Raw genomic sequence first — 18,861 nt, 5'->3', positions numbered from 1 at the left:
TTCTCAACAAGTGATGGTTTTTAGGGGGCACCATACAACGGTCCTTTCCCATTCCTACGTGGGCTCAGAGGTCGGCGCTTCTGGATTTTCTGAATGACCGACTTCACCCCTTCTTCCTGCTCTGTAAGGTGGGGGTGAGTTTGTGCATTCTTGGTATAGCCCCGCCTGGGCCCTTATTTTAGACACCCACACCCTTGAGGTCAGCTGCCCGGGCAGCCACAGCCTCCACAAGGGAAGGGAGCTCTGCCATTTGGGGGGCAGTTCACTTGGGGCAGGAAGGATTAAGAAACCTCTTGCGGCCGATACGTGTAAGCGCTCGATCCAGAGAAATGTATCTTGTTTGCATCCTGACACCCAGTAATGGCTTTTAGAAAGGCGAGTTCAAGCAACAGGTGAGAGTGTGTACAAAGCCAACGTCAGGCATCCCTGTGGTTCTGAGAACCTTCGATGCTGAGTGTGGTCCTTGTGACATCAGAAGGGCAGGGTTCTGGCGGGCCCACTTGAGCACCTAGGTGGTTGAGAACCGCCACTCACTCTATCGCAAAGGAGCAGGGGGGGGGACCTGAAATGGGCCGAGGACAAAATCGGGCCCTGGCTTCCTCCTGGAAATGCCGTGGGGCCCTGTAGAAGAGGCAGTCAATTCATGTAGAGTACTTCATACACAGCCTGGCACCCGAGTAAGTAAATGCTGGCCTTTGAAGCTCGGTGGAACTTTTCTTGCAAAGAAAAAGGGGATTGTAAGTAGAGCTGAAGCCAACACAAAACATAAATCTGGTCACGGCGTCCCCGTTGCCAGTCCCTTCGGCGTCCTCCAGTGAGGACAGGCCTCGTGCATAGCCCGCAAGCCCGCAGACGCTGGCTCACCTGCCGTCACCCTTGGCCCCTGCTGTCACCCTTGCTTGCTCATGCCAGCCACAGAGCCTCATTTCAGTTCTTCAGGGAAGTGACCTCTGACCTTTCCTGGTTCCCAGATGCTTATTCCCCCTGCACCTGCCTCCCAAGGCCAAAGACAGCAGCCCCCCAACAGGCAGCCCTCCAGGCAGCCTTGCCCCTGGGATTGTCGCTCTCTGGGTAGAGATACTCCGGGAAAGCAGCCCCTGGGAAGAGGAGAAGCCTTAGGAAGGGACAGGGTCTTGCTTGCTTTCCTTGCTCCTGTGTGCCCACACCTACATCCTCAGGGCTCCCTGTGCCCTGTGACCACCTGCCGGAGGGGGAGGGCAGGGGGCCGTGAGGCACAGTACCCTTCCCCGGAGAGGAAAGAGGAGTTGCTCTTTTAAGCCGGACAGCTGCACGGGTGCTCAAGTGTCAGCAGGAGAGGTTAGGCAGCACAGGCACACGCGTCCGAGATTTATGCCTCGCGAGGCCAGAGCTGGTACCCGAGTGGCCTGCCTTTGTGACTCGTCTGTGCCCCCTACACCCGGCGACACGGCTCCGTTTGTTAACTCGGTGTTACTCAGGCTGAGAAGGAGCTGTAGAAACCGTGGGGGGGGGCGAGGGCTGCTGTTGAATGAGACAACCCCTGAGAACGGCTTTGGAAACGGCGTATCAGGGAAGTGCAGTCCCGCTGTCATTGCCACAAAGAGCCGGAAAGAGTGCCCTGGGACTTACAGGTGGACCGGGGAGAAAGGAAACGGCCTGGAGTAGCGCTGCTCACCTGCTCATTTGCAGAAGCCGTGAGGTGAGTGTCTTGAATGATCCCCAGGCTTTCGCCACCTGCAAGATTGGGCAGGAGATAAGAGTGTTTTCTTCGAGAAATAATCATTAGTATCGATGGCAGGGCTGACTTGCTCAGTATTGTGCCAACCACTTCACGTGCCTGACCTCTATAATGCTCACTGCAGCGCCGAGAGAGAGAGGGACCATTATGTAGATAAAGAAACTGAGGTCCAGGGATGCTTCGATAACCTGCCCAAGGTCACACACAGCCAGGATGCAAACCTGGGTCATCTGACTCCTGAGCACGTGTCTCCTGTGTGCCGAAGGACTTGTCCAAAGACAACTTTTCAAGAAGGGGTTGACTCAGCAACCAGGTTCCGTTAACCCTGAGCAACCTTAGTTGTGCTGTACCATCAGGAGGTAAATAGAATAACCAGGCCCCATCTCAGACCCGTGGAGTCAGAATCCTGGGGAGGGGTGGGGTCTAGGTATAAACGTCTTTTTGTTGTTGTTGTTGTTGGTTTTGTTTTTTAACTTTTTTTTAAGTCTATTTATTTTGAGAGAGAGAGAGAAAGGTGGGGAGGGGCAGAGAGAGAGGGAGACAGAATCTCACGCAGGCTCCACACTGTCAGCACGGAGCGGGATGCAGGGCTCAAACTCAGGAACCGGGAGATCATGACCTGAGCCAAAGTCGAGAGTCGACGCTTAACCTACTGAGCCACCCAGACGCCTCTGGGCATGAACGTTTTCTAAAAGCATCTCAGGTGGTTCTAGGATGGCCAAGGTTGGTCAGGAAGGGCACTTCAAGCAAATGGGGGCAAAGGGCTGTCCATTCGGCCCTGCTCCGTCCCTGCCTCTCTGCGCCAGCCCCCTCCTCCCCCAGGACTGCTGAGCACAAGCCAGGAAGTCTGACTTTCGCCCTGACCTTGGCACAGCACTGCCCCTTGGGACTGCTCTGAGGGTCCCTCCCGCCTGCTCTATGATTGACACAATCTACCTGGAGCTGTCCTTAACTAGCACAACCGGTGGGCCCAAGAGGGAAAGGAGCAAAAAGGCTTTTTTTTTTTTTTTTTTTTTTTTTTAATTGGGTCAAGAGAAAACCAGAATTATAAAAAATGCAAGTCACGGTTAGAACACCAGTCGTTTTTCAGGCCGCTGCTGTGCTCTGCACCTCCTACGTGGGAGAGCCGGTGCCCAGGTGAGGGGGGGGTGGCCAGTGTGCGATGCGCGAGCCAGCCACCCTGCTGGCCGTGTCTGTGCCTGATCCTGGCCCGGCCCGGCCCCGAAGACACCCCACGAAGGAGACACTGTTAGGGTCCTATGACGAACGAAGAGGCCGAAGTTCGCTGTGACCAGGTAGCACCGGAGGAGAAGGCAGCCCGGCACCATTTTTCCGGGGCCAGCCTAAATGGCTCCCCTTGGTGGTGTCTCCTGGGGGGTGAGGGGGCCGCCGGGTCCCCCCTGCTCCACTCGCCTCTTTTGTCTCCTCTCCATGGACTCCACAGGCTCATAACATGGGCTCAGGTGACCCCAGACCTACAGATCTGGGGCCATCAGTCAACACTGGCCACCCACAGAGCCACTCCCCATCAAGGCCACCTTGACTGCGGGTTTGCTCTGTGTTCTTGAGAAATCAGGAGAGGACACTCAGCCTCCCGGGCCCTCGCGCAGTGGGTATGAAGTCCCAGGGCCTGGGAGGGATGGTGTGTGAATTCTCTGAGAGTCCTCCATGTGCCAGACACAGCTGGAGCTCAGACTGTCCCCACCCCCCCCCACACACACACACACAGATGACCCCTACGGAGAACTCCCTGTCCTGTCTGGCTCTCTGACCCCACTCTCCCACCAGCCTTCCCACGCCCCCCTCATGCAGACAGGGTGGGAAACGGAGGCCCGCTTCGGGGCTGGGGAGAAATACTTGCAATGTCACACACTGTGCCCGAGTCGTCATTGTCCTTCTTGCAGTAAAGAATATTCGCTCTTCCATTCAGCTCACATTCTTGAGCCCCTCAGCTAAGTTAGGGGCCGGGCCTGCCAAGAGATACAGCCCAGAGCTGGGGGCACTCGCAGTTTTGTGGCGTAAACAGAGAGTTTAGCCCAAGTTGTTGAGCTATGGGATGGTTGCAGTCCCAGAAGCATATCCAAAATCCAGCGTTAGCCCAGAGGAAGGCGTGGGTAACTTTTGAGGGGAGACGTGCCGAGTCAGGGGAGTCCAGAAAGATAGCTTTGAGCGACACATGACCTCTGAGCACACAGGCCAAGGTCTACCTCCTCCCTGGAGTCTGATCTGACCGTTTCGCCATCCCTGGTCTCCCCTTCCGGGAACCAAACAGCACGTCTTTATGTTTTCTTGCCTTTCACAGATAACCTCTTAATTCCACCTTGTTCACGATGGGTTTTGTTTTGTTTTGTTTTGTTTTCTTTTGTTTTCTTTTGTTTTGTTTTGTTTTTGTCCAGGGCCCCCTGTCTCAACTGGGTTTCAAGTTCCTTAGGGCATAGACCATTTCTGGTATTTTCTCTCCTCCAGAGGGTTAAGACAATGCTGGGTACCCTTGAATGCTTAAGAAACATTGATTGAACAGGGTGCCTGGGTGGCTCCGTCCATTAAGCGTCCGACTTCAGCTCAGGTCATGACCTCACGGTTTGTGGGGCTCAGGTCATGATCTCGCGGTCTGTGGGTTCGAGCCCTGCGTCGGGCTCTGTGCTGACAGCTCAGAGCCCGGAGCCTGCTTCGGATTCTATCTCCCTCTCTCTCGGCCCCTCCCCCGCTCACACTCTGTCTCTCCCTCCTTCAAAAATAAATAAAGATTAAAAAAAGAAACATTGATTGAGCTGGTGACTGAATGGCTGTTGGAAAAGTTTCGGAATTTGATAGCCAGTTCCAGGCGAAGTGTGGGAACACAAATGGGGGCACGATCGGCGAGAGGGACTGTGTTGCTGTGATGGGTACTTTCCATCAGAGAACCCGTGAAGCAGACCTTTACTCTGGATCAAGGGCAGGTGGGGAAGGTGGGCAGCTTTTAAATTTCTCGTAAGCTGCCTTTCCATAACGTAATCTATGACCTAAGTGTAGTCAAACAGAGCTGTAAAATTAATTTCAAAGTCAAATATTGGGTCGAGGATTATGGGCTCTTTAGGGGTGATTAAAACTGCTGTTCTGGGGCGCCTGGGTGGCGCAGTCGGTTAAGCGTCCGACTTCAGCCAGGTCACGATCTCGCGGTCCGTGAGTTCAAGCCCCGCGTCGGGCTCTGGGTTGATGGCTCAGAGCCTGGAGCCTGTTTGCGATTCTGTGTCTCCCTCTCTCTCTGCCCCTCCCCCGTTCATGCTCTGTCTCTCTCTGTCCCAAAAATAAATAAACGTTGAAAAAAAAAATTTTAAAACTGCTGTTCTGCTTCATAATAAATAATAGAGGAGAGGAAGGAGTAAGACAGCATATTCTGTTCAAAGAACAAAAAGGCCCAAAGAAGTGATATTTTCCCCACTACGGTTTCTAGTTTTAAGAGGAAAAAGAAAAGGCAAGTAAATAAGCTGATACTGAAATTACCTTTTAACATTAATTTTGATCATGGTAACAAATATACCTTATTTAAGCATACAAAGGTATCGCAGTAGTATTTTTTTTTTTATAATAAAAAGCAGAGGCTCCCTTACCCTCAGCATGTTGCTTCCCTGAGTCCCAGTTTTCAGAGACAGGCATTTTGGACTCTTTCAGACATTTTCTGGTATTTTCCTCCGTAGTTTCAAGTAATATATTTCTTGACTTTTCCCCATTTTAGACCTATATTAACTTCCCACTATAGTAGAGGAGAATTTAATTTTTACATTTTATACACACTTGCACGCATTCACAATCATTCTCCAATATAATATTTCACCTCTTTGGGATTCTTTAATACTCAGAATTTATGTTGATATGCCCCAGTCAATATTGTTAACTGTTATTCACAGATAAGCCTCAGAGTCTGCTATAATTACCTTTCCTTTCATGTACAGTGTTTTCTTTTTCCCCGGAGTTAATCACCCGGGTACATTAGCTCTGATTTTCAGGTGCCTCTCACCAAGTCCTCTGACTCCTTGTTAAACTCTTCCCAATGGAGGCAAGTACGTTAAAAGGCTATCAGATCATTTGTCCTTGTGGTGGCATGAACACAGGTATTCAGTGTCCTCCAACCTGTGGCCCCACCGTGAACTGAGAGCTCTCCAGACCTACTGAACCATGTTGCCCTGGACATGATTGCCTTGGATTAGATGTTACCCGGGTCGCTTTTTTTGGTTTACTCTCTCGTTTTGTTGAAGTACATCCTTGAAGTAGCTTCATGAGAAAGGGTCCATGGAAAATGAATTTGTTGAGATTTTGCCTATCTGAAAAAAAATGTCTTTGGCTTAGCCTCACATCCACACGGAAGTCATTTTCCTTCAGAATTTTAAAAGCATTGCTCCACAGACTTCTAGTTTCTAATGGGATTGGTGAGAAATCGGAATACCATTCTGATTCCTAATTTTTCATATTTTCTAGAAGCCTTTATGATCATCTCTTTGTCCCTGATTTTGTCAAATTTCACCATAACTTATCTATTTTTTTTATTCAGATATTCTGGGCAGTCGGTCTACATTTTTTTGGTGTCTTTTTAAATAATTTCCTCCTCTCCATTTTTTGCTCTGCTTTCTTTCTGGAATGCCAATAAATTTGGTGTTGCATCTCTGGTTCTATCTTTCCTCTCCTATTCTTTTTGTCTTGTTCTATTTCCTGGGAGGCTCCTTCAACCTCACTGTTCAAGCCTTCTATTGAAATATTCATTTCTGTTATAAATGTCTTAATTTCTAGAAGCGTTTCCCTACTCTCCGAATGTTTCTTTTTTATCTGGTCCTCGATCCATGGATGCAACATCTTCTCATTGTTCGAGTTTATAAACTTTAGTTCGAAGCTGGCTTCTGTTTTCTGCATTATTGCAGCTTTAGGACTTTCTGCATTTTTTCCCCTTTTATCTGTTTGCTTAATTAGATCTCTGGCATTTGGGTTAGAGGCTTTCCTCAAAAGTCGAAGCCACTTGTCTTTCTCTTCATATTTAAGAACGGTGACATTTAAAGCTACTTGGGTGCTCTGGGTACATATTTATTATAATTCTTCCTTTTTTTAACTTTGCTTATTTTTGAGAGAGAGAAGGGAGAGAGAGAGGGGGGCAGAGAGAGAGAGGGGGGCAGAAGATTCAAAACTGTCTTCGCACTGACAGCTGCGAGCCTGATGTGGGGCTTGAACCCGTGAACTGGAAGATCATGCCCCGAGCTAAAGTCCGATGCTCAACCAACTGAGTCACCCAGGCGCCCCTTGGTTATAACTCTTAAGAGCTGGGGTTCTGGACTTATGTAAACCTGTGTTCAAATGTTCTTTCTTCTTTAGCTCTGTGACGTTGGGCAACTGCCCTACCATCTGTCCATTTCCTTCTGTGTTAGAGATGGAAATCGCCGTAATGCTCAGGCTAGTGCACCGTGAGGCATTCTCGGGGGTCGGCCTGCCCTTTCGGGACTCTAAAAGTGAGCGCCTCCTTAATTCTTGTGCCCTAGGGTCCCGCTTGCCTCCGCCTTGTCCCAGCCCTCCTGAGGATCCCACAACCTCATGTGGTAGCTTTGAGGATTCAGGCAGGATGTAATGCATCCCATCCTGGGAGGTTGGCCCAGAGCTGGCCTGTGGCAAATGCTCAGCAACTGTGAGCCGTTACTCCACATCAAGCGGTGTAAGATTTCTTGATATGAAACATTTATTCAATAGCCACTGAGCATTTGGTGCTACGGCTGTGAAGTCAGAAGATTACAAGAGAGAAGAAAAAAGGAGAGAGGATTGAGCGAAATGAGGTGAAGAAAGCATTATGATGAGAAAAGCAGAGAAAACAAAAGGAGAATCATCACAACCTAACCAAGAAGGGCTAACCTAGCGGACAGAAAACTGCGGAAAGCAAATTACACAGACGCTGAAGCTTCAGGGGGCAGGGTTTCCAGGGGAAGAGAAATACCTTCATCATAATGAGGAATGAGTTAATAAGAAAAATCTGGGGGCGCCTGGGTGGCGCAGTCGGTTAAGCGTCCGACTTCAGCCAGGTCACGATCTCGCGGTCCGTGAGTTCGAGCCCCGCGTCGGGCTCTGGGCTGATGGCTCGGAGCCTGGAACCTGTTTCCGATTCTGTGTCTCCCTCTCTCTCTGCCCCTCCCCCGTTCATGCTCTGTCTCTCTCTGTCCCCAAAAAATAAATAAAACGTTGAAAAAAAAAAAAGAAAGAAAAATCTGGAATCCCCGTCCCTTCTGAAACACAGAAGTGATTGCTTCTTCAAGGCCTTCCCGAAGGAAGAGAAAGCAGCCTCCGGCCCGGGAGAAGATGATCTTTTACGATTTGTGTCCCCTTGATTTGAATACATGCCACTCACTGCTGCTACTTTTCTGCTTTAATTGATCGTCACGCTTCTGGGCCTCTCGGTGATCTGAGTCAGGGGCAGGGCGAGTGTATAGGTCTGACAAACAAATAAGCAAGCACTGCCGATTCCTTCCCTCCTTGAGAGTGTGGGAAGTAAAATCTTTATGAAATAAAAACCTCTCTCTCCCCCTGCCCCATCCCTGGGCTCCCCCTCTCCCTCCCTCCCTCTCTTTCTCTCTCCAGACACCAGCATGCAGTAGAAAACTAGGGGAAACTTAGAAAAATATGAAAGAGCCCGTGGGTGTTGTTTTCCCCTCCAGACTCTTTGCTCTCCCCCGTTTAAGAACTCTGTGCTACTTGGACTCAGTTTGGCCTGCATGCCTAAGGTGATTATCCGTAAACTTCTGTGGTTGTCCCAGCCCGATACTCCCCCTTGGGCCTAAATGCGGGGGGTGTGGCCTCCCTGGACACGGCTGTGGAACAGAAGCCAGGGGCGCAGGAAAGCCGAGGCATGGTGGAGAGAGGGAGAGACCGGCCACCTCCCAGGCCCGCCTCAGGAAGAACCTGGGAGAAGGGAGAAGGGATGGCCTCAGCACTTCCATCACCAAACACAAAGGAGACGTTTGATCGCAAACCGTTTGACCTTTCTGGAATCCCGTTGTTTCTTTGTGCTTTGCTGGCATCTAGGGAAGGGACTGAAACACCAAATCTTTTTTTTTTTTTTTTAAGTCTATTTATTTTTCAGAGAGAGCGAGAGAGAGGGAGGGAGCGTGCCTGCACGTGTGGGGGAGGGGCAGAGAGAGAGGGAGAAAGAGAATCCCGAGCAGGCTCCGTGCTGTCTATGCAGAGCCCAACATGGGGCTTGATCCCATGAACCTTGGGATCATGACCTGAGCCGAAATCAAGAGTTGGACACTCAACCCATGGAGCCACCCAGGCAATCCCCTGCTCCCACCCCCCCCCACCCCCCGCCCGGCCACATCTACTTTATTTATTTATTTATTTATTTATTTATTTATTTATTTATTCTTTTTCAACGTTTTTATTTATTTTTGGGACAAAGAGAGAGACAGAGCATGAACGGGGGAGGGGCAGAGAGAGAGGGAGACACAGAATCGGAAACAGGCTCCAGGCTCTGAGCCATCAGCCCAGAGCCCGACGCGGGGCCCGAACTCCCGGACCGCGAGATCGTGACCTGGCTGAAGTCGGACGCCCAACCGACTGCGCCCCCCAGGCGCCCCCCACATCTACTTTAAAATAAAAGCCCTACTCTAGGGGGTGAGGGAGGGTTTGTCTGCCCCTCAAACCTTTCCTGAGGGGCTCAGGCATCCTGGGAGGGGCTAGCACTGCTAAGCCTGCGTGCCAGGAGGCGAGTGGGCCCTGTGCCCCGAATGAGGGGGCCCTAATCCGATACGAATGATGTCCTTATAAGACAAGGAAGCGATGCCAACAATGGGAGCACGTAGAGGAAAGGCCATGGAAGACTCAGGGAGAAGGCGGCCATCTATAAGCCAAGGAGAGACGCCTCGGGAGAAACCAACTCTGTCCACGCCTTCATCTCGGGACTCGCGGCCTCCGGAACTGTGGGAAAATCAATGGTGGTTCAGCCACCCCGTCTGTGGTATCCGGTCACGGCCGCCCCCGCACGCCAACACGGAGGGGATGAGAGGAGTCTCCTTAAACGCCCTTCTCATTTCACGATTTCCCAAGTGAAGTCGGAAGCAACGTCGTCAACTGAGACGGAGACGTGGGGGACCGGAGAGCGAGGGGAACGCGTGGAGCTGGGGACGTGGCTGGGTTTTCAGAAAGCACGAAGGGCTCCCTCATATTTGAAGTAACACCAACCGGCCTGCTCCTCATCTTTTTGACTGTTCATGCTCAGTGTTGGGGGGAGGGGGCGGGGGTGGGGGTGGGGTGGGGGCCGGTGTGGCGTTGACAGAAGGCTGAGCTCCACTGGGGCTGTTGGGTGAGTACCACGGTGCAAGGCAGGGGGCTGATGTGCACGTGCGGAGTTACGACCGGCCGTGGAGTTTAAGCTGGGTGAGGGGAACTCGAGAAGATGACGGAGGGGAGGGACACTTGGGATGTGGTGAGATCAGTGTCTTCATAGGCCCTGGTCCGGTTGTGAAGAGGTGGGAATTGGGGTTCTGGAAGAAACGCGCAGAGCTGGGCGACTGGCAGGTGGTTGAAGACGCGGTCACAGAGGCCTTGCAATTCTTGGTTGTTTGTTTTTTGTGTTTTTTTAACATTTATTTTTGAGGCGGGGAGGGGCACAGAGAGAGGGAGGGAGACAGGGGATCCGAATCGGGCTCTGTGCTGAGAGCACAGAGCCCAACGTGGGGCTCGAACTCACGAGCCTGGAGATTATGACCTGAGCTGAAGTCAGACGCTTCACCAGCTGAACCACCCAGGCGCCCCGAGGCTTTGTAATTCTTTTTTTTTTTTTTTAATTTTTTTTTTAATGTTTTTATTTATTTCAGAGACAGAGAGCGACAGAGCATGAGCAGGGGAGGGGCAGAGAGAGAGGGAGACACAGAATCCAAAACAGGCTCCAGGCTCTGAGCTGTCAGCCCAGAGCCTGATGCGGGGCTCGAACTCACAGACCACGAGATCATGACCTGAGCCGAAGTCGGACGCTCTATCGACTGAGCCACCCAGGCGCCCCGGCTTTGCAATTCTTAATGACGGGAAGGTCCAGCAGCTGCGAGGGAGAGGAAATCAAGGGACGAGAAGGGGGGTTAGAAGGACCAAGTCTGTGGAGACTGAAATCAAGGACTGTCATTGAGGAGGCTGAGTGACAGAAGCAGGTGCTGAATGGGAAGAAGTGAGGGGAGTGACCCTAGGCTCGGTGGATGGCCACACCTAGGCGTGGTTCGATGACATCAGCTTCAACTCCTGGGGGGGGGGGGGGGGTCTAAGACCAATAAGTCTCCCAGATGACCCTGATGGGCGTAGCCCGGGGGTCAGAAAGCTCGCGGGTGACTGGCCAGAGTCACACAGCTGCCCCCAAAGCTGGCTGTGGCCCCGGGCATCCACACACTCGCCGCTCATCCAGTCCTTCTCTGAGCCACTCCACCAGCACCTCCTGAGGGTCCAGGACGTGCCCTGCACAGTGCTGGACCCTCTGGAAGGTCGGAGACAGAGATGAAGACGGGGCCCGGAGGAGCGGGGAAGAGGCCGAGCCCTTGCCGCCCACCAGGGCGCTGCCCCCGAGGGATGAGCTGCCTCCCCATCTGGGAAGGCGGGTGTTAAGGAGCCTCTCTCCCCGACCCCGCACGCAAGCGCCTGCTCCCTCTGTCACTGCGTTCCGGCACCCTAGTAAGAGAAGTCTGTTTAGGTTTTGCCCTTGATACTTCCTGGCTTTCAGGAATATGCAGTTGATTTTCCCTTCCACCGTAGGCTTTTGATGACGTGAGTAGAGGGTGCCTGTCACTAAACATCCAACAAAAACTTCATCTGATTGAAACACGAAGAACCCGCCAGCACGCTGACATGTTACAACCTGAGTCAAAGCAGTTGAGGCACACCTATGCCCTTCCCCCCGTCACCTTCCAGACCACCCTGCCGGGATTCTGAGAACCAAGTTCAGCTCCTGGTCCAGCTTCCAAATGTGGCCAGTACCCAGAAGAAGCAGTACCTTTGAGTAAGAAAAGCATAAGGCCATCTCCCTGTCCCAGAGCCACTTGACATGCTCTTTTCTGTGCATTTTCTGCCATCCAGAGACCTCAGCAGGGAGCCTTTCTGCCATCCTGCCCGATCCACTGTCAGTCACACACACACACACACACACACACACACACACACACACACACACCCCTTGCTTCTGCTACCTGGCTTCTTGACATTAGGTGCCTGGCCAACTTGCGGAAGGCCTCACACAATCCCTGACTTCAGGACGGGGCCCAAGGTACAGTGCAGCGTGGCTCTGTGACTCAGAGGGTGGCAGGCCCTCCAGAGCCGAGGCCTCGTCGTGTTAGACATTCTGTGTGTGGCAGCCAGGCTCTCGCTGGGGTGGGCTGCTGCATGAACAGTGACCAGCCACTTAGCAAAGGACTTTCCCAGTCCCAAAGCTTCAGAGGAAGTGCCGCGGAACCCTAACCTTGGATTTAGCCCGCGTTATCTCTGAGAACAAGGCTTGTCACCATGTTATTATGGGGAAAGTCCTCAGTAATGGCTCTAGATTTGGCCGTAGAGTCCTCTTACGCACGGCAGCCTCGACTGCAGCCAGATGCCTCCTGTGACCCAGCGACAGGCCTCCAGAGTTCCCGAGAGGCCCTGGTCACTTCCTGCCAGTTTAGGGCCCCGTGAGAATAGAAAGGTGAGGACAGAAGCGAGATAGTTTGATGGCAGGAGTTTTAGGGTTTGATGATGGATCCCACGTGGGGGAGGGGGCCCATGGGGAGATAGAGTCAAAGTTGGTGACGATAGAGTAAGAGCCCCCCAAAGTTCCCAGGACAGGGCTGCAGTGCGGTGTGGTAAGACACAGGCTGGGAGAAAAGTCTTCTTACCACACAGGACCCGTCTCTAGGAACCGAGTCAAGCTTAGGTTGATTAAGGATTGCCTCCCCCTTCCGCCTCCCACACTTGCTCTCGGGAAATGGCCCCACCACCCCTGCAGTCACTCAGGCCAGAAGGCTGGGAGTTATTCTCAGCTCCTCCACCCTCCCCACCCCCACATCCCATCCACACCCTACCCTCTTCTCCATCGCCGTCGGCCCCAAGCTCGTTCAGCTCCTTTATTCCAGCAATAACTTGCCGGTTGGCTCCATTTTACCTCCCTCTGATCTGTCTGTCTTGTTCCCATCAGAGGGACTTCTACAATGCAAGTCATGCCCTGCCATTCCCGGGCTTACCTCTCCTGTGGCATGTCAATCAAGTGCGGTCTGCCACACCTCAGCACTCCCCTCTCCCCTCCCAGGAATGCTCTCGCCTCCTCTCGTCACCCCCCGAACAGCCAGCTGTCTGTTACAGACACTGGCAGTGTTCTTGGGTGGAGGTGTGGGGAGGGACCGAGCAGGACGTCTAAACTCGGGCCTCAGTACTGGGGCTTCCGTACAATATCTCCGCTTAGGTGATTGCTGGCACGTCGGACTTAGCGTGCCCCAAACCTCACCCTCAGTTCTGTCCTGCACCCCACCCCAAGCCTGCCCTTCCTCTAGGTCAACGGCACCTCCGCTAGGAGGTCACGCGAGAAACCTGGCTGGCTGTCCCTCGTGCTCATTTCTGTCTTCACACCCCGACATCCCGTCCGGCTTTCCTGCCGCACATTTGCCCACTTGTCCCCATCTCCGCGCACTGTCCCCAGCATCCAGGCCAGGGCCTCCAGCCTGGGCACCCGGGTGGCTTCTGGACACTCCCCCCCCCCACTTTCATCTTCCCCCACTCTGACACGGTGGCCAAGGTCTTTTGTTTCTTTACAGCTTTCATTACTCCTCTCCTGAAGGACCCAAACACACACACACACGTCTTTTTCTTAAATGATATATATACTCTACACACGGCTCTGGAATTTCCTCCTCCTCCTCCTCCTCCTCCTCCTCCTCCTCCTCCTCCTCCTCTTCTTCTTCTTCTTCTTCTTCTTCTTCTTCTTCTTCTTCTTGATTTATAGTTGGCATACAATGCGTGAAACTTGCTTTTTAAAATGGACTATCTGTATATTTCAGAAACTGGCCCCCATCAGTACATAAAGAGGTCCCTGATCCCTACAGTTGTCCAGCATTATGCCGTGTGAATGACCACCATTTGCTCAGCCAAGCCCTTATTTGTTGATATTGATGGGTTATCAGTCACTTACCGATATCTAGGGTCTTTTTTTTATCTTTTGTAGTCATACGATGCCAAAACTGAATAATCTAGTATATGATGATTTTCAAGCATTACATATACAGGATAAATTCATGGAAACAAAGTCGCTGAGTCAAAGTAGTGCATTTTTGATTTTGATAAATATTGCCAAGTTGCTCCTCTACAAACGTATAACTCCACCAGCAAGCTATGAGATTGTCTGTTTCCTCACACCTTTGCCAACCCCATGTGTTTTCAAACCTTAATCTTTGCCAATCTGAGAGAATGATTTAAAAAACAAAGAAATCAAATCATCTCACTCTTTTTTTATTTTTATTTTTTTTTAATGTTTATTTATCTTGAGAGAGAGAGAGAGACAGAGTGCGAGCAGGGGAGGGGCAGAGAGAGAGGGAGACACAGAATCCAAAGCAGGCTCCAGGCTCTGAGCTGTCAGCACAGGGCCCGACGTGGGGCTCGAACTCATGAACCATGAGATCATGACCTGAGTCGAAGTCAGATGCTTAACCAACTGAGCCACCCAGGACGCCCCTAGAATTTTTTTTAATGTTTATTGATTTTTGAGAGAGACACAGACAGAATGCGAGTGGGTTAGGGGCAGAGAGAGAGGGAGGCACAGAATCCGAAGCAGGCTCCAGGCTCTGAGCTGTCAGCACAGAGCCCGACGCGGGGCTTGAACCCACGAGCTGTGAGATCATGACCTGAGCCGAAGTCGGACACTCAACAGACTGGGCCACCCAGGCACCCCTCTCACTCTCTTACTTAAAACTCCGTGGTGGCTTTGCACAGTGTCTGTGTGAAATCCCATCCCGGTCCTGGCCCACACCCTACTCTCCAGCCTCATCTCTTGCCTCTGCCGGAGGCATATCTTTGTTCCAGGGCACATCTGCTTCTTTTCAGTTCCTGAAAAGTTCCAAGTCCATCAGCAACTCAGGCCCTTTGCACAAGCTGTTCCTGCATCCTTGCCTGAATCTTCCAGGTCTCCATGGCTACCCCCTTACGGGGGCTCTTTGGCCACCGTTAAAAGTCGACGTCCTTGCTGTTCCTTACTATTGCACACTGTTTCCTCCATGTTATTTATCGCAGTCAGAATTGCTTGTATGTTTACTTTTCTTCCCCACCGGATTTTGAATTTCACAGCGCCTGGCTCATACTGGGTGCTTGCTCACTGAGAACATGTTGAAGGAACGTATGAATAAATAGATGACTGAACGTTTCTCCCTGACTTGCAGTGACACCAGGCTTTCCCCATATTCTGTCTCGTCCCATTGTGTGTCTTAAAGACTTTGTGCTTCTAAAGCTGGAAGGCTCCCCATGCTCAGGTGGCTGTACTTCCCAGGTGTCTTCAGCCAGCTAACTTCATTCTTTCAGAGCCTTCTGAAGGCAAAACGTGACTCACACCTAGGTCACACCTGTCACAGGTGTGCCACGGAAGCAGATTAGAGGCCCCGTCAAAGACTTTCTGTAGTTGCCGCAGCGGCTCTCAGGCCGCAACACGTTCTCTCAGGAAGAGAGACAGATCCCGGGCTCGGGCGGGCTGATCAGATATTTTCAAGTGAAAAATCTGCCTTGTACAGTGTGAGGCCAAGAGTCAAAGCGAGACGCAAACTTCGGAAATCCAAAGTGACACTTTACATGAGAAACAGAAAGCATGTGACATGCAACTTTTGTATGGGGTGAGTTGTACCCCACCCTCAAATCCGTATGCTGAAGTCCCAGCCCCAGAATGCGAAATAGAGTTCTTCCAGAAGTAAGTTGAGGTTATACTAATGCAGCGTGGGCTCCAATCCAGTGTGACTGGTGTCCTTACAAAAAGGGGAAATTTGGAGACAGATGCAGGCAGGTACAATGCCATTGTGAAGACGAAGACGGAGGAACGCAAAAGATGGCGGGCAAGCCGCCAGAAGCTAGAGGAGGATATGACGCAGAGTTTCTTGTGCATCCCCCAGAAGGAACCAACCCTGCCGACGCCTTGATCGCGAACTTCCAGGCCCCAGGACAGTGAAACAATGCATTTCTGTTAAGTCGCTCAGGTTGTGGTACTTTGTTACAGCAGCCCCTGGAAAACTTGTCCAACCGGCGGTCATGTGAGGCTAACTTGGACAGCTGTATTCTGTGTGCCCAAAGTAAATTTATCCACTTCGCCATCTAAATAACCTCAATCACAAGCATTTCCTTGTCTGAGTGGTAGGAAGAGCATGCGGCTTGGGGGTGGGGGGGGGAGGTCCTGGGGTATAGTCCCGGTGCACATTCCCCATTCTGGCTTCAGTAGACGGTAAGGTGAGTGGCTGCACTAAATGATCTCTCCCTTCCCTCCCAGATGAATGCTCCATGGTTCTGTACCTCCCACACCCTTTCCCCCTGTGGGCATGGTTACCACCAAACAGTTTGCAAGGCTTAGGGAGCTCAGGCCAAAAAACCAGCAACTTAGATGTCAGAGGTAGGGCCATGGAGACTCTGCAGTTGGACTGTGGGAGCTATTATCCCGCACGCTTTCCCTTTCTGTCCGTTCCCACTGACAGAAGTGACTTCTCTTTTCCATTTGTGTGGAATTCAGCTTTAAACCATCTCAAGGTGGCTCTGTCTACCTGGAGATCTCACCTGGGGATGTTATTCTTAGGAGCCCCTTGGGAAACTGTGAAGGCATTCTTTGTTATCACCATGACATTGGGGGAGGGGTATCAGATTCATGGACAAAAGCCAGGGGTGCTAAGGGCCCACAGTGTGCAGGGAAAACTTAAAAAATTCTTACAAAAAAATTCTCCCACCCAAATTTCAATGTCTCTGCTGAGAAATGCCCATAGGGTGGTATCCAGGAAAGAATAAGGACCTTGGTGTTAAGCAATGTTTCAGTGACCTATTGCCATGTAACAGATCACCCTAAAACTTCATGACATCACATAATAGTCTTAATTATTCTCTTTCACAGTTCCATGGGTTGACATGCCAGCTGGGTGGTTTCACTTGGCATCTCTCATGCAGTTGTAGTCAGATAGTGACCTGGAGTCAGATGAAGGTTCACATGGGCTGGAGGTCCAAGATGGCAGCTCACTCACACGGTTGGCAGTTGATGGCAGTTGAAGTGCCCACATGGCCTCTCCATGTGGCTTAGGCTTCTCCTAGGATGAGGCTGCTTTCCAAGAGAGAGTGTGCCGGAGGGAATATCCCACAAGACCAAAGCAAGAGCTGCAAATCTTCTAATGATCTAGACTGAGAAGTCACCCAAACTCACTCACGGCATTATATAGGTCAAAGCTGATGCAAGACCTGCCCAGTCTCAAGGGGGTGGAGAAATAGACTCCATCTTTTGGTGGAGGAGTGGAAGAAGAGCATGAGGGATTAGTCCATCTTTGAAAATATAATCCACCACAGAGGACTTGGCTTCAGGTCCTGCCTCTACCACTTACTGTATCAATGACTTCCATTAAATCCTGAGTTTCAGTGTTTTCCTTGAAAGCATAGGATAACATGGTAGCAAACTTGCTAAGGTGTCTTGAAAGCCTATGGACACGATCGCTAGTTGTTACTGTTGGTGTTTTCATATTAGTAGGAATAAACGGTCCCAGTTCCAGAAATTCTCCTAACGCAATGCATATACCTGACACTTTGTCTTTGCTGACTTTATCACTGAGGGATTTGAAGGTGTGCGTTTGTAAAGCCATCATTGGACCAACACAGGTCCAGTCTTCTTTCCTTTTTTGGATTTTTAATTTTTATTTATATTTTATCAAAATACACCATCTGTGAAAGTCCCTTGACCTCCTTCCTATCTCATCTTTCTTTTGTTCCCCAGAGGCAACCACTTGCAACATTCATAGCTTTTTTTTTTTCTTCCTTTTTTGGTATTTACATTCATGTTTTTGGATAACAGGCACACGTAGTTCTCTCTCTCTTGAGTCATTTATTTTAAATATTTTCCACTATAGTAAGTGAACGTTTTAAATCATTCACCCCTCCCCTTCCTGTGCTTTCTCTCCTCCCAACATAATTGTTTATTACTTTTTGGTTCAATCCACACACAGTGTTTTCATTATTATGATTATGTAAAATAAACATTGTTCATTACTGAGCCAAGTAGTGAACGGAGATTTTGTTTTGTTTTTCTCAACGTTTTCTTCTTTCTGGAGTTGATAATTCCTTTTATTTTGCATTTGTTTTGTTTCCTTAAATATCTAAGTCTTTCCATAGTTCCAACAGCTCTGCAAACTGATTCATTATACAAGCCTTTTTAGATCTCAAATCTATCAATAATCAGAATTTCCTAGAGAAATTTTTGTTGGAGTTCTCAATGTTCTTCTCTAATCTAAACTGGTTGGTTCCTAGGCCTGCCCCACCACTGTCATTCTGGGACTTTCCTTCACCCGCATCTTGGAAATTCCCTTTCCCCTCTGCATTGTTGGATCACAAGCCTTCTTCCTCTTTCTTGGTTACTCCCTCATCATGGAGCACCTTTCATTGGCTTCCCAAGAAAGGGTACATCAGATGTAAACTTATTTGTATTTTGCGTGTTTGAAAATGTCCTTGTTTTGTCCTCATACTTATTCAATAGTGTGGCTGGGAATAGAAATCTAGGCTGAAAATAATTTTCCCTTGGGATAACGAAAGTATTTTTCCAATGTCTTCTTACTTCCAATGCTACTATTGAGAAGTCCAATCCTGTTCTGACCCTTGATCTTTTATATGTAACTTTTTAGTTTTCTCTTTGAAAACTCTTAAGGCCTTTTTATCCCTAGATAAATCAAATGCAAAATATAAAGGAATTATCAACCCTAGAGTTCTGCGGTGTCACAATGGGGTATCTTGGTCTAGGTCCGTTTTCAACTCCTGTGCTAGGCGTGTTAGACAAGACTCGTGTCCTTCAGTTCCAGAGCATCTTTTTGTATTATTTCCTTGATAATTTCCTTACCATCACTTTTCTCCATCCTCTTTCTGAAACTACTTTTACTGGGTGTCGACCCTTCTGAATTACTCCTCTAATTCTCTTTCTTACTCATATTACT

General features: G+C 50.2%; 1 long non-coding RNA gene across 2 annotated transcripts in view; it reads left to right on the top strand.

The window, feature by feature from the left end:
* Positions 1–492: 492 nt before the first annotated feature.
* The window catches only part of LOC123383211, a 103,990-nt gene continuing 85,621 nt past the window's right edge, over positions 493–18,861 (top strand). For both annotated transcript variants that reach the window (XR_006592716.1, XR_006592717.1), the window contains exon 1: positions 493–677. This is a non-coding gene — a long non-coding RNA (uncharacterized LOC123383211). The remainder of the gene's footprint in view (positions 678–18,861) is intronic.

The sequence above is a fragment of the Felis catus genome, chromosome F2 (genome assembly GCF_018350175.1).
Source record: "Felis catus isolate Fca126 chromosome F2, F.catus_Fca126_mat1.0, whole genome shotgun sequence".
In the NCBI taxonomy this organism is placed as follows: domain Eukaryota; kingdom Metazoa; phylum Chordata; class Mammalia; order Carnivora; family Felidae; genus Felis; species Felis catus.
This window is presented reverse-complemented; position numbering and strand designations above follow the sequence as displayed.